Below are 9,553 nucleotides of genomic sequence, written 5' to 3' on the forward strand. Positions count from 1 at the left end.
TAGTTTCGGTTTTTCTGTGTTTATTTCGGTTCGATCTATCAAGTGAATGTTCATTCGTTTAGATCTATTTACAAACAGTTTCGTTCGTTAGTCCTCCGTAGAGGATGTTCGTCCGATAGTTTTTTCTTTTTAATTTTATTTTCGGCTAGGGACCGATATGCGAATACGTTTCTTACAGATTAGTCTCTAAACTTCAAACCTCTGCTACTTTTTTCTCGCTTGTCCAAATCCAATGAAACCAACTGTCAGTGAGAACGACGCCTATGGGATCACTTGGATCCCTTCTACGGTCGGCGGGCGCGGGGTCGTGAGAAGAGCAGGTTTAGGAGCAAGCGCACGGGTCATTTACCCAGGTTCGGGCCGCGAGGATGCGTAAAACCCTAGTCCTGCTTTGGTGGATATATTGAGTGTTCTTGAGCTTTTTAAACCAGCTACGGTGGCTGTGCCATCCCAAAAAGCCGAATCCCTCGCCTGGTCGCCTCGGGCCTCCTTTTATAGGAAAAAGGGGCTGCCACAGTGGCACACAGGAGGTGGAAAGGCCTATAGTGTGCGAGCTTATCGGACGGCGTTATGGGAGAAAGCACATTAAATGCGCTACGTAGGTGTCCATTAGCTTTATTGGGGATGGGAACGAGGCCTGTCGGTGTCAAAACCGGCACATCTCAGGTAGGGGGTCCCGAACTGTGCGTCTAAGGCGGATGGTAACAGGAGGCGGGGGACACAATGTTTACCCAGGTTCAGGCCCTCTCGATGGAGGTAATACCCTACTTCCTGCTTGATTGATCTTGATGATATGAGCATTAAAAGAGTTGATCTACCACGAGATCGGAGAGGCTAAACCCTGGAAGCTAGCCTATGGTATGATTGTTGTTGTCCTACGAACTAAAACCCTCTGGTTTATATAGACACCGGAGGGGCTAGGGTTACATAGGGTCGGTTACAAGGGAGGAGATCTACATATCTGAATCGCCAAGCTTGCCTTCCACGCAAAGGAGAGTCCCATCCGGACACGGGACGAACTCTTCAATCTTGTATCTTCATAGTCCAACAGTCCGACCAAAGTATATAGTTCGGCTGTCCGAGGACCCCCTAATCCAGGACTCCCTCAGTAGCCCCTGAACCAGGCTTCAATGATGACGAGTCCGGTGCGCAGATTGTCTTCGGCATTGCAAGGCGGGTTTTCCTCCAAGTCCTGTGTACCTGTCGTAGCGAGTTGTGTCCGGCCTCCCATGAATGTTGCACTCCTCGGCTTCCATGCCTTAATAATGGCTATCTTCCATGTGTCGAGCGAATGCGAGAGGTCGGGGTATTTTTACATTTATCACCCTAACCGGGTATATGAATCGTCTATTTAAACAGTCGGGGATCTTCAGATCTAGATCACACCACCTTCCCACAGCGAGTATCCATCGGAGCATGCCCGGAAAAATCCATCCCATCATGGCCGGCCATCGTAGCTCCTCCTCTCGCCCCTGTCGCCCTAAGCCCGGTAGTTGGGAGAAGTGTTCTATTCCCCATAGCCAACTAGTGAAGTTGCAGACCTAGGGGTTTCTCCCTCCTGCGTACATGGTCCCTGTCCGAGTCGGATTAGCCACTTATAATGGCGGGGAGCAAGCGGAAAGCTTCCCCAACCCATCCACAGGGGAGCGGGTATGCCTCGTCCCTTATTTATTGAGGGGACTCGGATTTCCAATCCATACATTCCTCCGCGGGCTCCTGGAGTTCTATGGCCTCCAGCTGCATAATTTTTCTCCCGCCTCCATATTAGACATCGCAGGCTACGTTGCCCTTTGCGAGCTGTTCCTAGGCTGCGAAGCTCATTTCGAGCTATGGCAGAGGCTATTCTGCCTCATGCCCCATACACAGAAGGGGTCAATATTTCAAGTGGGCAGAGCTGAAATATGGCGCATCGCCGGGACCGGGTACCTGTCCGGTACTCTGAAGAAGACATCCGAAGACTGGCCCTCGAAGTGGTTTTATATGGAGGACGTTCCCCTCCCAGACCCTATTCGGATGGGCCTTCCTGAGTTCAACAACGCCCCTTTGAAGAAACACCGTAGCTAGCACCCTCGGATCCCCAGGAGGAAGATAATAGAGAGGCCCTTTACCTGATGAGCCGGATAAAGACACTGGCCGAATCAGGACTGACAATAATTGAGGTTATGTCAGTATGTATAATGCGGGGGGTGAAACCACTTCAATATCGAGGACAACCCATGTGGCACTTCAATGGAGAAGACGATGCCACCCGCTGCGGCCGAAAAGGTCCGGACTCCGCCGCCGCTCTGGCAAAAATACTGTCCGGTTTATATATGGGAGAGGAAGAGGAGTTCATCCGTATTAACCCACGGGATGGATTCTCCATGTACAACCCCACAAACTGGGTGAGTTGCTACTTTCTTTGTCATAAATATTTACCTTGCTATTTCATAGCAGGAACTACGAAAAGCTGTGAGGGAGATTCACAGCCCATCTCCACAGCCAGAGCACCCTGATCGGGCCCTTGATCCCGGACTCGAAGAAGATCCGGACATATTCGTGGAGCTCATCGACAGGACGTTTTATCAGTTAAGCTGCGACGATGCCTTGGTGGCCATCATCGCCGATTATCCTGGACTTCTCCCTGCATCGCATGTAAGTAAAACAGGAGTCCCAACTTCCGAAAAGGATCTTTTTCGCACTTCACCCACCGCACACGTATGGTGCCTTGCAGGGAAGGCCCTCGGGACGCCATGCCGAACCTGCAGTGACTCAACAAGGGGCACCAAAACCGGGTAGGCTTAAAAGGAAGGCGGTCAGGACTGAGATGTCGTCGTAGAGGTATGAAAAAGAACCCTGCTCCGTGGTTACTGTCTTTAAAATATAATAATGTCTATGGTTAAAACCGGGAAAAACGCTCGTCGGACCGTATCCGGAGAGCCTGCCGGCCATGCCTCCACCAGCCGGGCTCCAGAGCCGGACTTGGAGGCAGATGCTAACGTGGGGACAACGCCAGATATTCCTCCTACCGAGGATGTGGATAGGCTGTTCGCCACAAATTCCGAAGTGGAGAGTGACATGAAGCACAGGCGTCGCCGGGCCGTACTCCGCGACCCTGGTTTTTCTGAAGAGGCATTTGATGCCTTCAACTTGGGGGACGCGTACATCCGAGCTTCTCAAAATGGTCTTGCCAGAGCCACGGACCAGTAGACCCTGAGACTTGAAACAGTTGGCAGAACTGATTTAAGGATCATTATTTGCATAGGTTCTTACTGAGAAGAATACCCATTTGTCTCAAGAGCTGGAGGAGTGCAAAGCACAGCTACGGGCCGCAGTTGCCAAAATGGAGGAGTCCCAGAAGGCCACATCTGGTAATCCTTGTTCCTATCAAAAAGAACGAGATGTACCAGTTAATATTTGGCTTGCATGCTAATCTAATCAATAGACTCTGCAGATGATCCCGGAGTGAATCCGGAGGAGCAACATGCTCAACGACAGCTGAAGGCTGGCGAGCGCGTGCTTACACAAGTAAGGCGGGAGAAAAACGATCTCCAAGATGCAAATACCCAGCTGAATGTTGAACTGAAGGATGTTCGGGCCCAGCTGGCTGACTCCATAAAGGAGAATAAAAGGCTTCGATGCGGCATTTTCAGTAAGTGCTTAAGAGAACTCCTATAGAGTTCGGCGAAGAAACCAGCTAACAGAGCTATATCTGTAGGTATGCTGATGGGCCGTCCCGGTGAAGAGATGCCCGGGTCTGCAGGAGATCTTCTGACAGAGCTCTCACAACTACACGAACGAGTTCGGCAGGTGATGGAGGACCTTGCCCAGGCCTTGTGGCCGTCCGCCTCCCTGCCAGGAGGCATGGGAGAGCTTGTAGAGATACTCAAGGGAGCGCGGCGGTGCTTCCGATTATGGAAGATATCTGCCTGCCGACAAGGTGCAAGGGAAGCCTGGGCCATGGTGAAGACTCGATATACCAAGGCTGACCCGAACCATATGGCCGAGGTCGGACCTGTAGGGCCTGACGGGAAAGAGATCCCCGTCAGCTTGGTGTATGACCAGGTGAAATTAGCCGCAAAGTATTCCCTACAGGATTGTAGGCTAGACAGCCTGTTGGATGGTACAGAAGAAGAATTTATTCAGTCTAAGTGACTTTGTACTTCGAGTGACATATATTGTCCCTAGCCGGATTGTAAATCATTTGTCATGGCAGACCTTTTCGCTTCGACCTCCGGACCCGACAGTCCGGAGTGTATCCGAATACCCGCTATGTTATGTAAAGACCGGGGTACGCATGGAAACCAGGCATAGGGGTCATAAGTGCTTGAACAGACAAGTACCCAACTTTTGTATAGAGCCCGGATCATAATTATATTCAGCTTCTGTATAAGAAGCCCGCAGGTATAAAGAGCGTGCTTAGCGCGTACAAATTGTGCAATCAAGACACAGTTTAACCTTTGAAGGCTGCGAAGAAAAGGAAGAAAGACAGAAAAATATAGATAACATATATATATATAATTGACGGAGGTAAGGAGACGAACACAGAGTCCGGCGCTAGGCGTAGAACCTTCGGAGTCTGGCCGCGTTCCATGGGTTTGGCTCGAGTCAATTGTCGGATGCATCTCGCAGACAGTATGCTCCACCGGACAGAACTTTGTCAATAATGAAGGGACCTTCCCATTTGGGTTTGAGCTTGTCCTTTTTCTTCTCTGGTAGGCGTAGAACGAGTTCGCCAACATTATAAGTTTTGGACCGTACTCCTCTGCTTTGATATCGTCGAGCCTGTTGTTGATAGAATGCGGATCGGGCTTTTACCACGTCACGCACCTCCTCCAGTGCGTCCAAACTGTCCTGCCGATCTAGCTTGGCTTCTTTCTCTTTGTACATGCGCACGCGAGGTGAGTCATGAATGATGTCGCAGGGAAGTACCGCCTCTGTGCCGTAGACCATAAAGAAAGGTGTGTATCCGGTAGTGCGATTTGGCGTGGTCCGCAGCCCCCATAGTACGGAGTCGAGTTCCTCGACCCAGTGCGTATCTGATTCCTTCAAGGACCCCACTAATCCGGGTTTAATGCCCCTCATTATAAGACCATTTTCTCGTTCGACTTGACCGTTAGTTTGAGGGTGATAGATGGATGCATAATCGAGCTTAATGCCCATTTTTCTGCACCAAGTTTTTACCTCATCAGCTGTAAAGTTTGAGCCGTTATCGGTGATGATACTTTGGGGGACACCATAGCGGTGTACAACCCCGGATATGAAATCTATCACTGGTCCAGATTCGACCGTTAACTGTTTGGCCTCTATCCATTTGGTGAATTTATCCACCATGACCAATAGGTACTTTTCCTTATGGCTTCCTGCTTTAAGGGGTCCCACCATAACAAGCCCCCAGACCGTAAAGGGCTAAGTAATGGGGATTGTTTGGAGAGCGATAGGTGGCATATGGCTTTGGTTTGCAAAGAGCTGGTAATGGACGCCATGTTGAATGAGGTCCTATGCGTCTGCTCGAGTTGTCGGCTAGTAGAAACCTGTACAGAAGGCCTTACTTACAAGGGCCCGAGCTGTGGCATGATGGCCGCCGAGTCCAGCATGAATTTTTTCCAAAAGTTGTCATCCTTCCTCCTCGGAGATGCACCTTTGCAGTACCCCGGTAGCGCTTTTCTTATAAAGCTCTCCCTCATGGACCTTGTAGGCTTTAGACCGCCGCACAATGCAACGTGCCTCGTTTTGGTCCTCCAGGAATTCTTGCCTATTTAGGTAAGCCAAGAAGGGTGCTGTCCACGGGGCGATGATAGCCATAATCACGTGGGCCGAAGGTGTTATCTCGGTGGCAGAACCTCCGATTACGTCATAATGTTCGGGGGTAGGTGTTGTGGCCGGACCGGACTGTTGTTGTCGATCTCCCCTTCCCACACCACGGATGGCTTAAACAACCTTTCTAGGAAAATATTAGGTGGGACAGGGTCGCGCTTACCGCTGATTCGGGCGAGGATATCCGCCGCTTGATTGTTTTCTCAGACCACATGGTGGAATTCGAGCCCCTCGAATCGAGCTGACATTTTGAGGACGGCATTGTGATAAGCCGCCATTTTTGGGTCCTTGGCATCAAAATCTCCATTTATCTGGGATATTGCAAGGTTCGAATCCCCATGCACCTCTAGGCATTGAGTGCCCATGGAGACTGCCATCCGGAGGCCATGCAACAGGGCCACATATTCGGCTGCATTGTTGGAGTCTGTGTATAATATTTGGAGTACGTATTGGACTATATCTCCGGTTGGGGATGTCAGGACGACGCCTGCCCCCAGACCCGCCAGCATTTTAGAGCCGTCGAAGTGCATGATCCAATTGGAGTACGCGTTGTATTCTTTAGGGAGTTCGGCTTTTGTCCATTCGGCGGCGAAATCGGCCAGTACTTGTGACTTAATAGCTCGTCGTGGTTTGTATGCTATGTCCAGCGGGAGGAGCTCAATATCCCATTTAGCAATCCGGCCCGTGGCATCGCGGTTGTTAATTATGTCGTTGAGTGGAACCTCGGAGGCCACCATAATTGAACACACTTGAAAGTAGTGTCGTAGTTTTCGGGATGCCATGAAGACCGCGTATGCTATCTTTTGATAATGTGGGTACCGGGATTTGCATGGAGTGAGGATAGTAGATACGTAGTATACCGGCTTTTGAAGCGGGAACTTATGTCCGTCCGTTTCTCGTTCGATGACGAGCACTGCGCTTATAACCTGGTGTATTGCCGCTATATATAACAACATTAGTTCGCTGATATTTGGCACGGCCAAGATTGGGTTGCTGGGCAAGGCAGCTTTTATTTCTTCCAATCCGGCCGTAGCCGCGTCCGTCCACTTGAAGTGTTCGGTGTGCCGAGGAAGGCGATAAAGAGGTAATGCCTTTTCTCCCAATCGGGAGATAAAGCGGCTTAAGGCAGCCATGCATCCAGTTAATTTCTAGATTTGCTTGAGGTTTGTTGGGATAGCCAACTATGACAGAGCTTGGATTTTAGCCAGATTCGCTTCAATTCCTCTGTTGGAAACGATGAAGCCCAAGAGCTTTCCGGCGGGTACGTCGAAAACGCATTTTTCCGGATTGAGCTTAATGTCTTATGCTCGGAGATTGTCGAACGTGAGCCTCAAGTCGTCTATCAAAGATTCGACATGTCTCGTTTTAATTACCACATCATCTACGTATACCTCCACTATTTTGCCAATTTTTGCTTCTAGGCATGTCTGAATCATGCGTTGATAGGTCGCACCGGCGTTTTTGAGAAGGGGCTGTATGGAGTAATGAATGCCGTCGTGGCTTGATTGGGCTCCGCCATCTTGATTTGATGGTATCCGGAGTATGCGTCGAGGAAACACAACGAGTCGTGTCTAGCGGCAGCATCGATAAATTGATCGATGCAGGGGAGGGGAGGGATCCTTGGGGCAAGCCTTGTTAAGGTCCATAAAATCGACACATCGGCGCCAGGATTTGTCCTTCTTTGGTACCATCACTAGGTTTGCTAGCCAGTTCGGATGTTTTATTTCTCTAATGAATCCAGCCTCGAGTATCTTGGCTACTTCTTCTCCCATGGCTTGTCGCTTGGGTTCGGAGAAACGCCGAAGAGTTTGCTTGACCGGCTTGTATCCATTTAGAATGTTTAGGCTATGCTCGGCAAGCCTACGTGTGATGCCTGGCATATCTGAAGGATGCCAGGCGAAGATGTCCCAATTCTCACGTAAGAACTCCCGCAGTGCGGTGTCTATTGTGGGGTTCAGCTGTGCCCCGATGGATGCTGCTTTTGAAGGGTCCGTTGGGTGGACCTGGAATTTGACTATTTCGTCCGCTGGTTTAAAAGAGGTGGACTTGGGTCTTTTGTCGAGTATCACGTCGTCCCTGTCCACTGTAGAGCGCAGCGCAGTTAGTTCTTTGGCCGTGAGGGCTTCGGATAACGCTTCGAGAGCCAGTGTGGTGTTTTTTTTCGACGCGGAGTGCTATGTCCGGATCACTAGCTAGAGTGATGATTCCATTGGGCCCGGGCATGTTGAGCTTCATGTACCCGTAATGGGGTATAGCTTGGAAGACCGTGAATGCCTCTCTCCCTAAAAGGGCATGGTATCCGCTACTAAACGAGGCCACTTGGAATGTGATTTCTTCGGACCTGTAATTCTCCGGCGTGCCGAATACCACATCTAGTGTGATTTTTCCCGCACATCGTGCCTCCCGACTAGGGATGATTCCTCTGAAGGTCGTGCTGCTTTGCTCAATGCGTCTCTTGTCTATTTCAATTTTTCGAAGAGTCTCCTCATAGATGAGGTTTAATCCGCTGCCATCGTCCATGAGTACTTTAGTAAGCCGGAAGCCGTCCACAATTGGACTAAGGACCAAAGCGGCACTAGCATTGAAGGTTATGGCCGTGTCGTTCCATGGATTTATCGTTGCAACATGGCAAACTTCGGCGAGGCTGCGAAGTGCCCGCTTGCGCCTATTGTTTGAGGCGAAAGTCTCGAAGACTGTCAGTACTGTATTGTTATTTTCCGCGGGAGGGTGCTCCGCGGTATTATTGACAAGGAGGTCCTCGCCGCTCCTGTCCACCTGCCGGAGTATCCAACATGCTCTAAGGCTGTGTGTTGGCATGGTATCCGGTGTACTGTGAATTTTGCATGGCCCATTGAGCCATCCCTTCAATACGGTTCCGCGCCCTATAGTGGGTTTTCGCTTCTTTGTAATTGGATTGGGTGACTTACGAGAGTACACCCTTTGAGTTCGGACAGAAGGTTTAGTTAGAGCCGAAGGATCCTAGAATTGTGTTTGGGATTTCCAAGTGCTTTCCATCACACAGTACTTCCGTACTATGGACGCCAAGTCAACGAAGTGTGTTATATCATGGTGACTTATGGCGTTGAGGATTCCCTTGTCTGTGCAATTTTTGCAAAAGAATGAAATTGCGTCTTCCTCGTGACAGTCCTTCGCCTTGCTTATTGCAAGGAGGAATCTGGCCCAATAGTGATGTACTATCTCTTGGGGCTCTTGTCTAATATGGGAAAGATCACTTATGTGAGGGTGGGTGGGTAGATTTAAGTCCAAACCCTGGCCCGGTCTGAGACCCAAAGGAGTTTCCGTGCTTGGTAGTTCGGGCTCTGGGACATTGCCCAACGGTACTAGCCCACTGTTTGATTCCAGGTTCGAAGCTTGGGCCATGTCCTCCCGTAGACGGGTATCCGGCTCGGATAGCTCGGGAATCCGGACATAGTTTGTCCTCAAAATAAAGGAAGAATCACTGCATCGCTCCTCCACCACCGCTATCTGATGGGTAACCGGCGGAGAGTTGATCTCCCTTTGGTCGGGTTTAAGCCCGATCCGATCATAGTCCATAGCGAGTCCCAAGGCGGCGATGCGATCCAAGAGCTCGTTCAAAGAAGAGAGCTCCATTGAATCCATCTGCTCGGTGAATCCCGAGCCGACGTGGAGGCTGTTTTTGATGACCCAAGAAGTCATGGTCGGCACGACGGCCGATGGGGCGGTCATGACGAAGCCGCCTAATCGGAGAGTTTGGCCTACAGCCAGAGCTCCCCCA

This window comes from Triticum urartu, chromosome 7 (genome assembly GCF_003073215.2).
Source record: "Triticum urartu cultivar G1812 chromosome 7, Tu2.1, whole genome shotgun sequence".
Taxonomy (NCBI): domain Eukaryota; kingdom Viridiplantae; phylum Streptophyta; class Magnoliopsida; order Poales; family Poaceae; genus Triticum; species Triticum urartu.